Source organism: Anomalospiza imberbis, chromosome 4 (genome assembly GCF_031753505.1).
Source record: "Anomalospiza imberbis isolate Cuckoo-Finch-1a 21T00152 chromosome 4, ASM3175350v1, whole genome shotgun sequence".
NCBI classification, from domain to species: domain Eukaryota; kingdom Metazoa; phylum Chordata; class Aves; order Passeriformes; family Viduidae; genus Anomalospiza; species Anomalospiza imberbis.
The window spans coordinates 47014236-47028883 of NC_089684.1; the positions used below are offsets into that span (position 1 = coordinate 47014236).

Below are 14648 nucleotides of genomic sequence, written 5' to 3' on the forward strand. Positions count from 1 at the left end.
ATTCTCCTCCTCTCTGGTTTCCCACACCTTCACTGTGCCAAAGTGGGCACTGGCACCACTGGGACAGCTGCTGCTGCTAGAGGCTCAGACCCTGCTGCAGAACTGCATCCACCAGTGCATTCTACCTCTCTTTCCACTGCTCTTTGAGGAAGAAAAGGAGGAAAATATTGAGGCAAGTGGGTGACTTGCAAAGAGAAATCTAAAACATAGCTGGACAGTCCCACAGGAAGATTTCCTGAACGTCTCTCTGTGCACACTACCACACATCAGGCATCATCCTTCCTCAAGGCCCAGGGGAAGCTTTTGCCAGTGAAGCTCTTCCTGTTCCGATGGTTCCCAATGTTTATGGCACTCCCACGTGCACTGGACATGACACGATGCCAGGGGAGTTTTGACAGACCTTTTCCCATGGCTCCAGTCAAGTCCCCTCTCCCCTCAGGTGGCTTCCCACCCTAAGAGTGGGGTGACATCCTGGACGATATCCTAGGTGATATCCCAGACAAAGGGAGGGAAATCTGGGATTTGTGGTGGCTCCACAGATCCCTGACAGAAGAGGAAACAGGAGGAAACGTGGGAGGAACGAGCAGTGAGTGACATCCACGTTCTGGCACGGCTAGGAAGGGGGAGAGGGCACGTCCACAGGGATCCTGGAGCTGAGCAAACATGAAAGCACAGAGAGCTTTAAGCATGGATGAGAGGAGACAACCCGAGAGGAGAAAAAGCAACAGCTCAGACACAGCCCCGAGCAGCCGCGGCTCCAGCAGCACCAGGGTGTGCTCCTGGGGATCAGGGACACGCAACTGCCCTGTCCCATGGCTCAGTGTCACCGAGGCTGGGACAGCACCGGGCACCACTCAGAGGCCTGCAAAGCTCTGCTCTGGGCCCCTCAGCACAGCAGAGCTCTCGCACGGCACATACACACATTTTACCCACTCCCACCAGTTTGCCAAGTGTCTTACAAAATGAGTAAGCCCTGTCTCCCTCTCCAAATTCAGCTTTCAGAAAGTTGAACATCATGTGCCACATCAGTGGGGTCCCCATTTCTTAATTTAAAAAACAGAATAAAAAGTATGGGCAGCCAGTATGAGCCCTGGAGGTACTCCTGAAGTTCTCCTGCCATGGCTACCATGCTGAAAGTAGCTGCAATTCATGTTTGTTGTTTCCTTATATAACCTGAGAACTAATTAGCTATCATACGTCCTTCCACAGACACATCCAGAATGGAGTCATAATGTAGTCCATAAATAAACACAGCAATCGTTCACCGGCATGATAGTTTGACATTCCACAAATGAAGAAAAAAGGACAAACAACCTAAAAAGGTTGTGTGATTACTTTTAACCTGTAATTAATTACACGTGTAAATAGATTAGCAACAGCAGCAGCTCTGGACAAGCAATTAGACAGCTAATTACAGGGAAAATGCAACTGAAGGCTCCAAGAGATGACCACCCCTCTGCTCCCCAGCCCAGGTGCTCAAGAACTCTCAGGTTTGTTTGTTCAGCTTTAAAAAAATCTGTTCACGTGGCTCAGACACAGCCACCAAGTGCAACGCACAGAAGTAAAAGAGAAAAGCTCAGCTCTCCCACAAACAGTTCCCTTCTCTTTTGTCCCACCACTGCTGTCAGCCCAAGGAACAGTTCTTGCACCCACCCAAGCAGAGAAACTGACACGCGAGTGCTGTTCCCCTTCTCCCACTATAAAACAACTTTCCTGTTGGAAAAAACTTTGCACGATCCTTTACAGGGAACATGCCAGTTTTTCCTGGATTATTGCAGTTCTTTTGAGATCTGCTGGTTATCCTCACTAAATACGATATTTGAAAAGGGAAGTTCTTCAGTAATTTATTCCCTCGAGAGAAGTTTACAGCAACGAAACTGATTAGGCATGAGTCTAAGTAAACATGAAAATGCTGATAATGCTTCCAAGTGCCTGCACCTACTTCATTAGGTTTTGGTTTATATTTATCTCTCAGCCTGTATCAAAGCCTCCCATGTGACAGGAGCACTTCATTTCCTCCCCGTGTTCGATGCCCCCTCATCTTCCACAGCTCCTGTCTCAGTCGGGAGGGGAGAGGTTGCCCCAGTCTGTGCCCCAGCAATGACAAAAAGGATGTGGACTGAGAAGTGTCAAACAACGGCTGAGTAACTGCTCCCAACCCGGCTCTGCCTGAATCATTCCAGCAGCTCAACCACTTCTAATAGCGGGGGTCCAACACAGCTCAGCTCAGCACGGCCGGCCTGCGGAGGGGCTCCAAACGCAGCTACGCTGACAGGTCTGAGAGGCGGGGATTGCAGGGAAGGGCTGGGAGCAGCTGAGGACGAGCTGTGGAGCAGCAGGAAACCTTTAACACAGGCACAGAACCCGAAACGGCCACCTGGCAGCGGTGGGACCGTGCTCCCCCAGCCTCACATTCCAGAGAGGCACAGCGACCATCGCCGTGTGGCTGGCAAAGCCCCGCGCGGGGAGCACCAGACGCTGCCCGCCGCTTCTCCCGGCCGCATCTCCCCCCGCGGGCCGCAGAGCTGCAGGGCACAGCGACAGCACCGCCAGGGACAGGTGACAAACCCCGCAGGGACAGCGGCGGAGGCCCGCGCAGCTCCCTCCCGCTGCCCTCGGACACACCCGGCTCCGCGGGACGCTCGGGACTGAGGAACAGCCTGGAACCAGCCTGGCTCCAGAGCAGCTCCAGGGAGCTTTCCAAGGCACCCTCGGCTGGCCTAAGGCCTGCAGTCAGTCAGGAGGGAAAAGCACGGCCGGGATGGTTGGAGGAAGCAGCCCCTGCACGTGTGCAGCAGGGCAGAGCCGATAAAAGCTTTTCCAGAATGACCAGGAATACTCTTCCCTGCCTCTGCTGTGCCAGCTCAGTGCCTCTGCCCAGGGCCCTCCGTCCTCCCTCAGTTTTAGCAACCTTCCCAGCTGCTCCAGGGCCGGGAAACGCCTCTCAGAGCCCCTGAGGAATTCCTCCCTCCCCATCCCTTTCCCTCTCCTCTCTCCCAGCAGCTCCTGCCAGCCCGGAGTCCGAGCAATGCCAGAGCCCAGGACACCGGGGCTCCTGCTCCTGCAGACGCTTCTAAACCCGGCTGTGTCCCACGGCTCTGGTAACAGCACCCAGAACCACGGCCCCAGTTTCTCCTTTGCTTTCCTTTCCAGAAAATGCCACAAAGTTCTCCGTATCAACAAGTGAAGCTGGAATCCTGTAACTCAGAAATCCCAGCTCTGCTACTTCACATTTGTCACAGTTTCACAGACAAACAGAAAAGTATCACTTAGCTGAATACCCCCAAATATCTCTTTTGTAAAGATATGTAATACAAAGTCAAGAAACACAGAAGCAAAAGAAAATAAAAATGCATTTTTGTTGGTTATTTTCCTTTCAACTGTATTAAAAACCCCACAAAGGTGCTCCTGAGGAAACTAAAAGATTGAATTTCTTACCTAAAAGATATGCAGAGTCAGGAATCAGGTACCTAGCTCCTTTTCAAAGTCCTCCTTGATACTCGGATTCTTTTGCAGGTTTCCGGTTAATTTCAAACATAACTGCTTACCCGTGTTCACCTCTTTTTGCCAACTATTAGCTGGCACTAATACACACTATACACACCCACTGTGTATAACCTTAAATCCCAAAGGGTAAGAGTGCACTCTGTGAGTGTTAAGTTCTTTAGGGAAAAATGATCTCTCCTTTTTTCTACCTTCTTATCATGCCCTCACCTAAATACCAATCATTTTCATAAGTGAATAAACTATTTTTTCCAGCCTGTGACTCTCAGCCTTGCCAGGAGAGATGGTGGCTCACAACCAGTGGCTCTCAGCAGGGACCACTGTTTGCAAAACAGTGACATACTAAGGGCAGGGCAAGAATTCACACAACAAAGCTCAATTTGAAATCTTCCCCTCTCAAAATATAAATATTATACGGAAACAGTTGGTTTAAAGGTTAACATCAATTCTAGGGGAAAGATAAAAAGATCTCTTGATATTTTCAAAAGGAGAATGTTATTTCCTAGTCAGCCTTATTTAAATTGTAGTTTACACTGGCTGTTTGTTGGAGATTTAGGGATGGGAGACAATTTGGCAATTACAGCCTGAGCCATTTTCTAGCTACCTGAAGTTCACATTCCATGAATTAGAAAAAAACCTGGCACTTAGAGGAAGAGTTGCTGAGAGCACCTGATGGCTGCAAGTTACCATCAGCTTCGGCCCCCCTCCAACCCTCCCACACCGAATGGAGACATAATCCTGAAACACTTCCATAAAAGCTTTTCTCCTACTGCAAAACAGTCATCTTATAGATCACACAAAAACATCAGAATTACTACAGACCAGAAAAATTCCAACGAACCTTTGAAGTTTGTGCATATTTACAATTGCTTCCTTTCTCAGTCGTTGCCCGTCCATAATTAACAGCTATAAAAACAAAGTATCTTTAGAAAACGCAGCCCGTACGCGGTCGCGCTGTCGCAGTCACGGCTTCAGCAGAAGGCAGGGGCAGTGGATGAGGAACACTGGTGTGGGATATCATCGGTCCTTCGCACCCTCACCCCTTGTGTCTATCCAAAGCATTTTTATCAGTTTTCCAGTCACGTTTCAGTGACAAATACAAATAAAACAACAAAAACTACAACATCAGTGGGATTTCAGGAACAGTCCTCGGCCGGGGCTCCTGCCTTCCCCTCACACACACATTGTGTGTCTTTAATGCCTGTTGATGATTCGGGCAGAAATCGTTGAGTCCATTCACATTTAATGACTTCTTCAAGGGTAGCTTTACCACTTTTCCAGCTATAAACTCAGTTAAATGTTTTTTTCTCCACACGTCACGGGGAAATTCCCGCTCTGGAGCGGGACGGTAACATTCACCGCAGCTGACGAGGCTGCGGAAATGGCGGCAATCCTGAGGCAGGGCCGGACGGGCTCACTGCGCTTTGAACGGCAGCCAGGGTTTTCACAGCATCCTGGGATTCCCCCGTCCACAGCGATGAGGTTTCCAGGGAGGCAGCCCGGAGCAGAGCTGCCAGGGACGGCAGCTCCCACACCTCGATCCCTTTCCATACGGACACCGGGAGGGCCTTTGGCCCTCGAGGCCGAGGCGGCTCCGGCCCGGCCCCAGGGTTGGGCTCCTTCAGCCACACCAGCTCCCGCCGCCTCAGCATCCAAGCTTTCGGCAACCAGCATTAAAATACGCTGGGGTTTTAAAACTTCCTCCGTGGAGACTCCCAAGCTTTAGGTGGAAAACACGAGATTTTGAGCAGTGTCACAGAGACACCTCTCTGCCTCCTGGGCTGAGCCCCCAGCGCTGCCCCTCAGGCCTCAGAGCCACCCAGCCCCTCAAACAGCAGGAACTGCTCTTTCTATGTCCCTGGAGCAGGTTTTTAAAAGTTCTTTTCCTCCAAAGCTTGGCATTTTATGTTCCTGATCATCCTGGAGTCTGAAGTAGAAGGCACTATGTGTAGGCCTCCCATACACCAGCATTTGCTCACTGGGTTTGGACTGACACTTTCAGTGGTTTTGGTTTTTTTTTCCCGTTTAAAAAAAAATCCTAATTGAAAGTCCCACAGAGAAGCTGCCAGGTTAAATTTATGACCAAGGTAGCTGCTTCTGCAGGTCAGATTTCAAATCCATGGCTTGAAATCTGACTGACAGAATGACACACGGTGACAAGAAAAGAGCTCCTTTGGAAGAACTTTTGAAAATCAGAGTTTTTATAACTGATCTGAAGTTCGGGAAATGGGAAGACAAAGAAGCTTTGCTGGTTTTCCATGCATTTAGAGACCATGTTCCAGAAAATTCGTTCCTCAGGAAAATGTCTCTAAGGGCAGCATTTAAGGATTCGTTTAAGTCCCACAGAGATTTCAGCGACACTGAAGGCTGAGTACAGATGAAAATGCTGCTAAAAGGGTTGATTTTTCTGACAGGCTTTCAGAATCACTGTGAAGGGAATGTGCTTTTAAAAAGGGGCTCATACCCCTAAGCTGTGCCACTGTTGCCAGCAATAATAAAGTGCTGGTATGCAGGCATTTCTGAACCACAGAGTTCCAACATTTCTTCTTAGCTGAGATTTGCTCTTTTTTTGGTCTGAAATCTTCTTTCCAGTACTCACTTTGACTGAAGTTAGTAGATTAGCATATTTTATCAACTGCTGGAGTTCCACCTTTGACTGTAATTAAGTTTAGGTCAGGTCCTGGAAAAAAAGTACAGGCTATTTCAAAATAGGCATTTAAAAACTCTTAATGTCTTAACAGTAATATGTAACACTAATTTAAATGTATATTCAAACACCCTTTCATATAATTATTCTAAACAGAAAGTCTGGCTTTTCTTGTTTTCAAAAGAAATCACTAAGTGAAGAATTTCCTTAAAGAAATCAAAATTGCCCTTAAAACACTGTCTTTGTATTTTGGGATTGTTTTATTGTCTTTTTTTTTTTCTTCTGCGTTTCTTTAAAAACTGATCGAAAACCCACTTCTACTTTCAAAACTCTTATTTTCAAGAGTTTCCTTAACTTTAATCAACACATGTGTTTTCTCCAGAGCCTTTCAGAAAACTCTACAACAATCAGAACTTAAATTCAAAATGAAGAAAACCCAAAACAGGGAGATAGAAAAGGGAAGGGCAGCCGGAGGAAGAAATCAGCCCTGACAAAATGCAGGTTCTTTCAGCTGTTCCTTTACCATGGCAAACAAGTTTTTCTTTTCCCAGTGCCCAGGAAAGGTTTCAGGACTGCTGGATCCTCAGGCACAGCCTGGTGCTGCTGGAGAATTGCTTTTCCATCCCAGTCTGTTGCTGGAAGGTCACAGCAGGACCACAGCCTTGCTGAATGTGTTCAACCCACGTGGCTGTTCCAGATGCAGCAGAGGTGCACACTGCACTCTTTGGTGGAGCACCAGAGGGGAAATCCACAGGAATGGTGGCTACAGAAGGTTACATTATTGTACCTGGCACCAGGAGTGTGTCTGAGCCCATGGATCACTGACAGAGCGACCACCTTGGCCTTGGGGGCAAGAGGTTGTGCTCACTTGGGAGCTCTCCCAATAGAAATAATTGCCTCTTTTCTCCAAGACAAAATGCCTTGTTGCATCGACTGGAATGGTGAAAAATTCCAGGTACCTGGACAAGTGTGAAAGAGAAACACAGATTAAAAAGTAGACCTATTCTAATCCCCAACTATTACCTGTAAATATTTCTGTTTATTATACATGGAATGTATCTCCAGGATGTGTCTGTGGGCCTGTAAATGATGAACATAACTGAAATCAACAGAGAAATCAATTTATTTATCAGAGCAAACAATAGCTGGAATGTTACTGTTTCCTTCCTGCTGATCCCTGTTCACTGATGAGCTTTATGGGGCCCTGATTTACACCCCATTCAGTTAATGGTACCCGTTCCTTTATGGCCTACACCCAAAGGAGCTCATGACCTCACAGATGGCTGGTGACAGAGGCACTGATAAAATGAGGTGTTCATGGAGCTCAGGTACTAATTTTTGGAGACTGGGCTGCCTCAAAGGTGCCTTTTGTCTGCACAGTATTGCACACACACAAGTCTCATCTGTTAAGCTTCAAAACTCCAGCCAGGGGTTCCAATCACAAACTAAGTCTGCTTTTCCCAGACCAAAAAAAAAGGAAAAGAAAAAAAGAAATACAGGTGGATGAAGGCCTGTTGTTCCTAAGCAGTAAGAAGCACCTTTGGATGCTGCAATGGGCTCCTTTGTTTATTTAAGAATTCCTCCTTCCTGCGTGACTTCTGCCAAGAAACTGCTGTTCAGGCAGTTCCTTGGGTTGGAATGCTCAAGCTAATCCCAGCTCCATTTTGTCCTATCTTTGCCATGAAATAAACACCATTGGTGCCTGAAACAGAGCCACAAACAGCTGTGCTAATTCTGCTAAACCAGCACCTTTATTTTAGCATTATTAACTAAATAGTAAATTGAGTATTTACACAACATATTAAAGAAATGCAGATTACACATATCTCACCTGTCTGGAAACCATTACAACCTATGGACTGTGTAGCTGATAAAAATGCAGTTAAGGCAGCCTGCTGGTCTAAGTGCCTGACAAATGTTCTCTCTCAAAATGGACAAGAGTTACATGAAGCCAAAGGGATTTGCAGTGTTCCTGACACAGGCTGCTATCAACTTGTAATCCTCCGACCCAAGAACACAGAAGGTGGAGACACATAAACGTGGCCACAAGCCATATCTTGTATCCATGGATATCAGCAGCCAGGAGGAATGGGTCACTGGGAGCCAGCACAGAGCAGCAGCACTTCTTGAAATCAAAAGAAAGGCAAAACAAATCAGCCTCAACAAACAAGGACAAGTTTGTCCTGTTTTTCCTTAAATCTAAGTGTTCTGGCAGTCATGGAAGTAAATCTGTGGTCTGCACAGACCATCCATGTCCAAGTTCTACCCCTAATTAGCATGGACAAGATCTTAAAGTTCTCATTTCTATTTTTATCTCATTTACAGGAGTGGAATATTTTAATCTTGGCAGTACTGAATTGGGTGTTGAATATCCTACATTATTCTAAGAGAGGCTTTATCAGAACAGAAGTTTTAGAGTAAATTTGGCTTATTCTTACACATTTACATAAGTGCTTTCCATGATGTGATGATAATAAGGGAAAGCATGGATTAGAATGCATTTCATTTCATTGGTCATTTTATTGAGCCCCATTTAATGGATTTATTTCTCTTCACAGTGTTATCTCAGTGCTTCACAATACAGTATGAACTCTGGATTTAATTAATAATTTAATGAATATTCCCTTTGCCTTTTCACTGGATTGTTAACAAAAATATAAATACAAGATCTAGGAGTTGATCATGAGGTACCAGAACGAGGCCACTTCCTGACTAAAGTGTTCCTCCTTGCCTTTTGTTTCACTCTTTTGCTCAGTTAATTGGTTTCATTCCCTTTTGTGCATTGCAATCTACTGTAAAATTACTGTACACTTAGGATATTTTCTACAGAATAAATTAATATTGCCTAAAACCAAGTGGGAATAAATTAAGTGTGCCCTCGAACTGCTAATATCAGCTATTTCCTAATTTTTGAGGCACTGACTGCTGATATGGGTTTCATTGAATCCATCTGGATAATATGTATATTTCTTGTACATAGATATGCTTTTCTGAATTATCTTAGTATGTGTTATACCAACTATGACTATATCTACAGGGAAAATGTATTACTAAAGCTGTTATTTAATAATTAATCAGATATTAATCACAGTTTTTTGTGTTTCCAGCCAGCTCAGGCATTAATGCTTTTTTCAATATTTACCAAGAAGTGACATTTTTATATAGAAATAATAATTTCCAGTAGATAGAAGTGTTCAAAATGTATACAGACAAAAGCCCTCTATTTCTCACCATTCTACTCAATAATTCTCTCTTCATTTTTGCATTGCATAAAATCTGTTGGTTTAATTTGGAGCACTTTCAAGGATATATAGATAAATATATATATGGCCTAGAACATACAACTCTCATCAAGATCTGGGGTTTAATTTCAGAGTACAATTCCCATTTGCCATTTTAAATGACAGCTCCTGTTTTTAGGCCTCCAATTAGCTTTAAATCCCTTTATCCCCACTACCTCAGAACCTCTCACATGGTTCTGGGGTTTTTTCTCCCTTCTTCTTCCCTTCATCATAAGTTTCAAAATCTCTTTGATTTCACCAGACAGAGCTGCAGTGGATGCTGACCTGATTATCCTGGTGCTGTGCCTGGCTGAGAATTGGCAGATTTAGTGAAGTGGAATGGAAGGAGATCAATAAAACACCTCTGTGTTGTTAGCCAAGCACCCATATGCTGTGCTTGTGTGCTGCACAAAAAGCAGCACTGTAAAAGCTGGAAATAACCTTCCAAGTGTCTCACACAGACATTAACCACTTTGTTTAGTGTCATTATTTGTGCTTGATACAAGACCAGCCAAGACACAGTGCACAGCCAGGAAACAGAGAAAGATGGATGCACACTATAAATACTAACTAACACATTCTAGGCTATAAACTCACTTTATATCCCTCTCTTCCTGAAAGATTTATTCTCCAACTTAACAACTGTATACCTCCTGTCCCATCATGGCTCTCCTTTCAGACAGCCGTTTTCTCACCTCATGGCATCTCTTCCCAAGCTTCTCCCTGAATCTCATCCAGAACAGTGCTATGTGCCCATAATGGCAACAGTGCTTCAGAATATTTTTGGAAGTCCACCGAAACAGCTAATTAATCTCATAATGTTTTCCCTGAACATTTCAGCAGCATACAGAATTACGTGGTGAACTAGGGATCACAGTGAAAACAGATGTCATGTCTGGAGCTGACCTTTTTGGTAAAGAAATTACAAGGAAGCAGCCATCCTTGCAAGGCTGGTGGCATTACCCTGCTGTTCCCATGTGCCCCTGGCTACTCAGCCTTTTGCACAGTGGGAATGAAAAAGAACAAGGATACATAGGATTTTTTTTGGACAACAGAACTTTTCAATACATAGGATTTTCAACCTGAGATTTCATTTTGCTTTGTCCCTTTCTGTTTACTTCTTTCTTTCTGCATTTGGAATTGTCACATTTTAGCTTGTATCTGAATTCTCCAAAGGCTTTCCAGAGGATACCAAGAAAGTTAAACCTAAATTCTCTTTCTCTAAATGACAGAAGGGTCTTAATGATTTCTGTTCCCAAACCTTAGCACCAGCGGAGAACAATTTTGTTCGGAAACAACAGAACCCTTTCTTCCTAAATACGTGGGATCAACCCCAACTGTGTTACCTTGTCTGCATGTTGCCTTCATTGCTGCTCAGTACAACATCAAGCAAATTTTCCTCAATCTTGTAATTAGAGCATTTAATAGAATTTAATAGATTTCTGCACAGGAAAGTTATAAAGGAGCACATTCATTCACGAATTTCATAGGATTTTCTTCTGTCTCCCTGGATCCCCTGGTACACAAGAAGTATGAACACTATATAATACAAGTATGTATTATACAGTGTATGAACACTACCTACAGGTATGTGCAAGTATGAACCCCAGAAACTGAGAAACAGCCTTCCCTTTACACTTAACAAATGCCACCTCATGCTTTTTAGGTTCCTAAATGAGAAACTTGGTTTGGAGTTTCTCAGCAAGATGGAATACATGTCTCTGCCATGTCCAGACTTCAGGCAGACAGGAGATTTTCTCATTTGGAATTTTCTCATCACATTTGGAAGCACATGCTCCGCTGAAAATGAATGAGGTTTAAGATCCCAAGCCAGTTCTAGTCTGAAGGTCACTGCCCACATTCATCACCTCTCAAAGGCCTTCCCAGAATCCATAAAAGAAAAGCTTTTCTAGATGTTTTCTGAGAAGAACAGAGTAAACTAAAACTTGGTACAAGTCAGCAGCTTCCCAGATGGTATATCATAATATTTAAATCATTGCAGCAAGCCTATCCCATCAGAAGGGAAAACAGTTGAATGGAATAGGGTGGAGAATCTAAGCATACAATGAAAATGCTTGTTCTTTGTGAGATTTGACATAACTGGGGACCTTGCTGAAGTGTGCTATTCATCATCCTCTCCTGGTAAGACTGCTTTCCTGAAGTACTACTGCCTCAGGACCACAAATCCCTTGGACAAAACACTGGAAGTGCAAAAGAACTGCTCCAAATGGATCATTGAAATAAATGCCCAGCTTGAGACCTACATTTGAAAGGTCACTTCTTGAATTTCCTTAGGGTTTATTTTAGAAGAATGACAGTCCTCAGAGAGAGCAGACTACAGAGCTTTGTGAAAGGAGTAGGACTCCAATAAATCCCGAGGAGAAACTTTCTGTGGAAGAGCACTAAGCAGTAGGATATGGAAGACCAGCAGCTTTTCAGATGCTGCACAAAGCTGGAATGATTTAGACCAGACAAAACTCTTACAAAAATGGATTAGATGAGAAGTAAGAAGGTCAGAGATGACACAGATGCAAGAACATGGTTATCAAGCCTCTTTCACTCCAGATCACTGGCAAAGAACACCTCGTTTGTGCATTCTGGGTTGGACTTCCCTGAGCCACTCCTCATTCATTCACTGAGAAATCTCTCAAGTGTTCCCAAGAGCAGGAGATGCGCCTCTCCCTGTGCCAGAGACACCCTGTGACCCAGACAAGCTCTGCTGAGGGGCTCGCCCTCCCTGGGAGGCTGGGCCTCTGTGCTGGAGCTCACTGAGCTGTGTTTCTGTGGCTGTCCTGGGACAGCCACTCTGAGCTCCTCAGCAGGAGCACTGAACAGAGCTTTACCAGGGCTCCCCAGTGTAAAAGTCACCAAAGAAATCACCTTCCCCAGGTGATGCGTGCCTGGGATGTACCACCCCTCACACTCCCAGCACTTTTCCAAGGCAGTGCAGGTCTGCACCGTCCCACTGGCAGAGCTCATCTGAGCCTCGTGCTGCTGCAGCAAAGCAGCCTCAAGGCCCACTGATCACAAACCTATTGACCTTAGGTCAATCAGCCCACTGATCACAAACCTATTGATCAATCACTGATCAGCCCACTGATCACAAACCTATTGATAATCACTGATCAGCCCACTGATCACAAACCTATTGACCTTAGGAAGGTGCTTCACTATACAAAGTCTTTTTTAAAAAAGAAATCCTATTTCAGCGTGGGGAAAAAAATCTGTTTAATAAGTTTTAACCAAAATAAAATGGCCAGTTTGAGAAAAATTAAGTAATATGCCTAATAAAATCATGACATACAATTTTTAAGCTACAGTGAGCTGAGTAAAACGTGGCATGGAGCCTGCATTTTTTATTAGAGTTCATTCATCTTGTTAATGACTTATTGAATATCATTGTAAAAGTTGATCCCAGTGGCTACATCGCTGTCTGCTTTAGCAACCTCTTCCAACAGCCACGCTGAACTGACAGAGTTTCTCCAGTCCATTCTCTGCAGCTCTGCAGGGAACACTGCAGCAGAGGTGCTTTATGGCTGGCCATGGCTCAAAAGGTGAGCAGGAACATCTGTTTTCCCTCTTTACATGGGTAAGAGGAGTGTATGCACACCCAGAGAAAGTTACCTATGAATGCAAACCATCAGCTTGGCTTTCCCTAGTTTGCTGTCCTGAGCTGGGCTGAAATTCTATTTTTAATGTAAAATATTTCAATAAATCATAAATATAACAAGAGAATTTCTGTCCCAAGCTTAAGAAGTGTGAGCACACACCCTGAGGACGGCATTGCAGCAAGACAGACCCAATGAATCCGATTTTAAATGAAGAAGAAAAAGCTGGCTTAGGACTACTTCCTGGGAAGGCTTTTGCTGCCCAACTTGTCATACACATATTTGTTTCTCTGCAAGAAATTTACTGAACAGCAAAAGTGAACACACCCCCTCATTTATAATTCCTTGTTTAATTGAAATTTTGACATGTTTAGGAATAGCCTGGATACAGCTAAACACAAACAAAACTTCATAGTGCACATTAAAATGAATTACTTCAGGTCTTCCTTCTAAGTGAAGCAGCAGCACTTGACAGTATCATTAAATATTATCAATACTACCTACTGTCAACTCACAATTTTAGGAAAAACAAAAAAGAAGGTTTCAGCAGTGTATGGTGAAGAGAGAAAGGGCTGAGGAATATTCAGGTGAACGGATGTCCCTAGAAAACAGGGAAGTGTACACATGCATTGCAAGTGCTTGATGCAAGACTTCAAAACTCCACTGCTCACAGGCATGTCTGGGAATGGAGATCCAGATTTGCCTGCAGTTAACCAGCCTGAAATACTGCAACATGTCATCTACAAAAGCTTTTCTTTCTTGCTTCTCTGCTGAAGTTATAACTTAAGGCACGTACAGTGGCCCTGTATTGTGAGCCTGGTGTTATGAGCAAGGAGGAACAAAGACCCAGTAAATGTATTACAAGCCTTACAGAAGATGTGTCTCTTCATATATCCAGCTTCCCGTCCTTTATGCTATGCTTTAGCAATGAGTTATGATGAAAAAGCAGTTAAATATTCAGTTTTATCTGAGGAATAAAGTCTTAGAGAGATTAATTACTGTTAATGACACAGTCAACGTTTTACTAACATCAACACAATAATCCAGATCTTTTTGACTGCTTCCTTTGAACTTCATTTAACCTTTCTGAAGATCCTTTCTTCATCCACTTACCCTCTCTATTTATTTCTAGTTGAAGATACAATGAAGTCTGTAGGATTCCTGTTTTTGAGGAGGGTTCATATTATTTCCATACTTTTTAAGTGGAAAGGTAACATTTCAACAAAGAAACCACTACAACACATTCTCAGAATATCTTGCTTTGGGTTTTGGGCTTTGTTTCTTTCTTTGCATGGCACTTTTGAGAGGAGTGTTTGTTTTTAAAAGGTAAGCTTTTCTAATGGACACTTTGACTTCCACTACACAGTGGGAATCCCAGTGGGATTAAAAAAAAAAGAAAATCATGCTTAGAAATAAGGCTGGCATCCTGCTGCACAAGACTTCTCAATCTCTTCTGGCCTTGCGTTCCAGCCACGTTGTAGTTGGAATGCCTCCCAATGAATCAGAGCATCTACACAGAAATACATACACAGCCAGATGCCCAGGATGACAGGAATTTTACAGGCAACCAGCTGGGAAATTGTCCTCAAAGTCAGGTAGGAAAAAAGT

At 44.1% G+C, this 14648-nt stretch overlaps 1 long non-coding RNA gene across 1 annotated transcript; it reads right to left on the bottom strand.

Annotated features, from left to right (window-relative positions):
* Positions 1–5536: 5536 nt before the first annotated feature.
* On the bottom strand, positions 5537–7035 carry LOC137473433 (uncharacterized). Its single transcript, XR_010998792.1, has 2 exons — positions 6939–7035; positions 5537–6184 (listed from the first exon to the last, which is right to left on the bottom strand). It is a non-coding gene; the product is annotated as an uncharacterized lncRNA (long non-coding RNA).
* Between the last annotated feature and the right edge of the window lie 7613 nt (positions 7036–14648).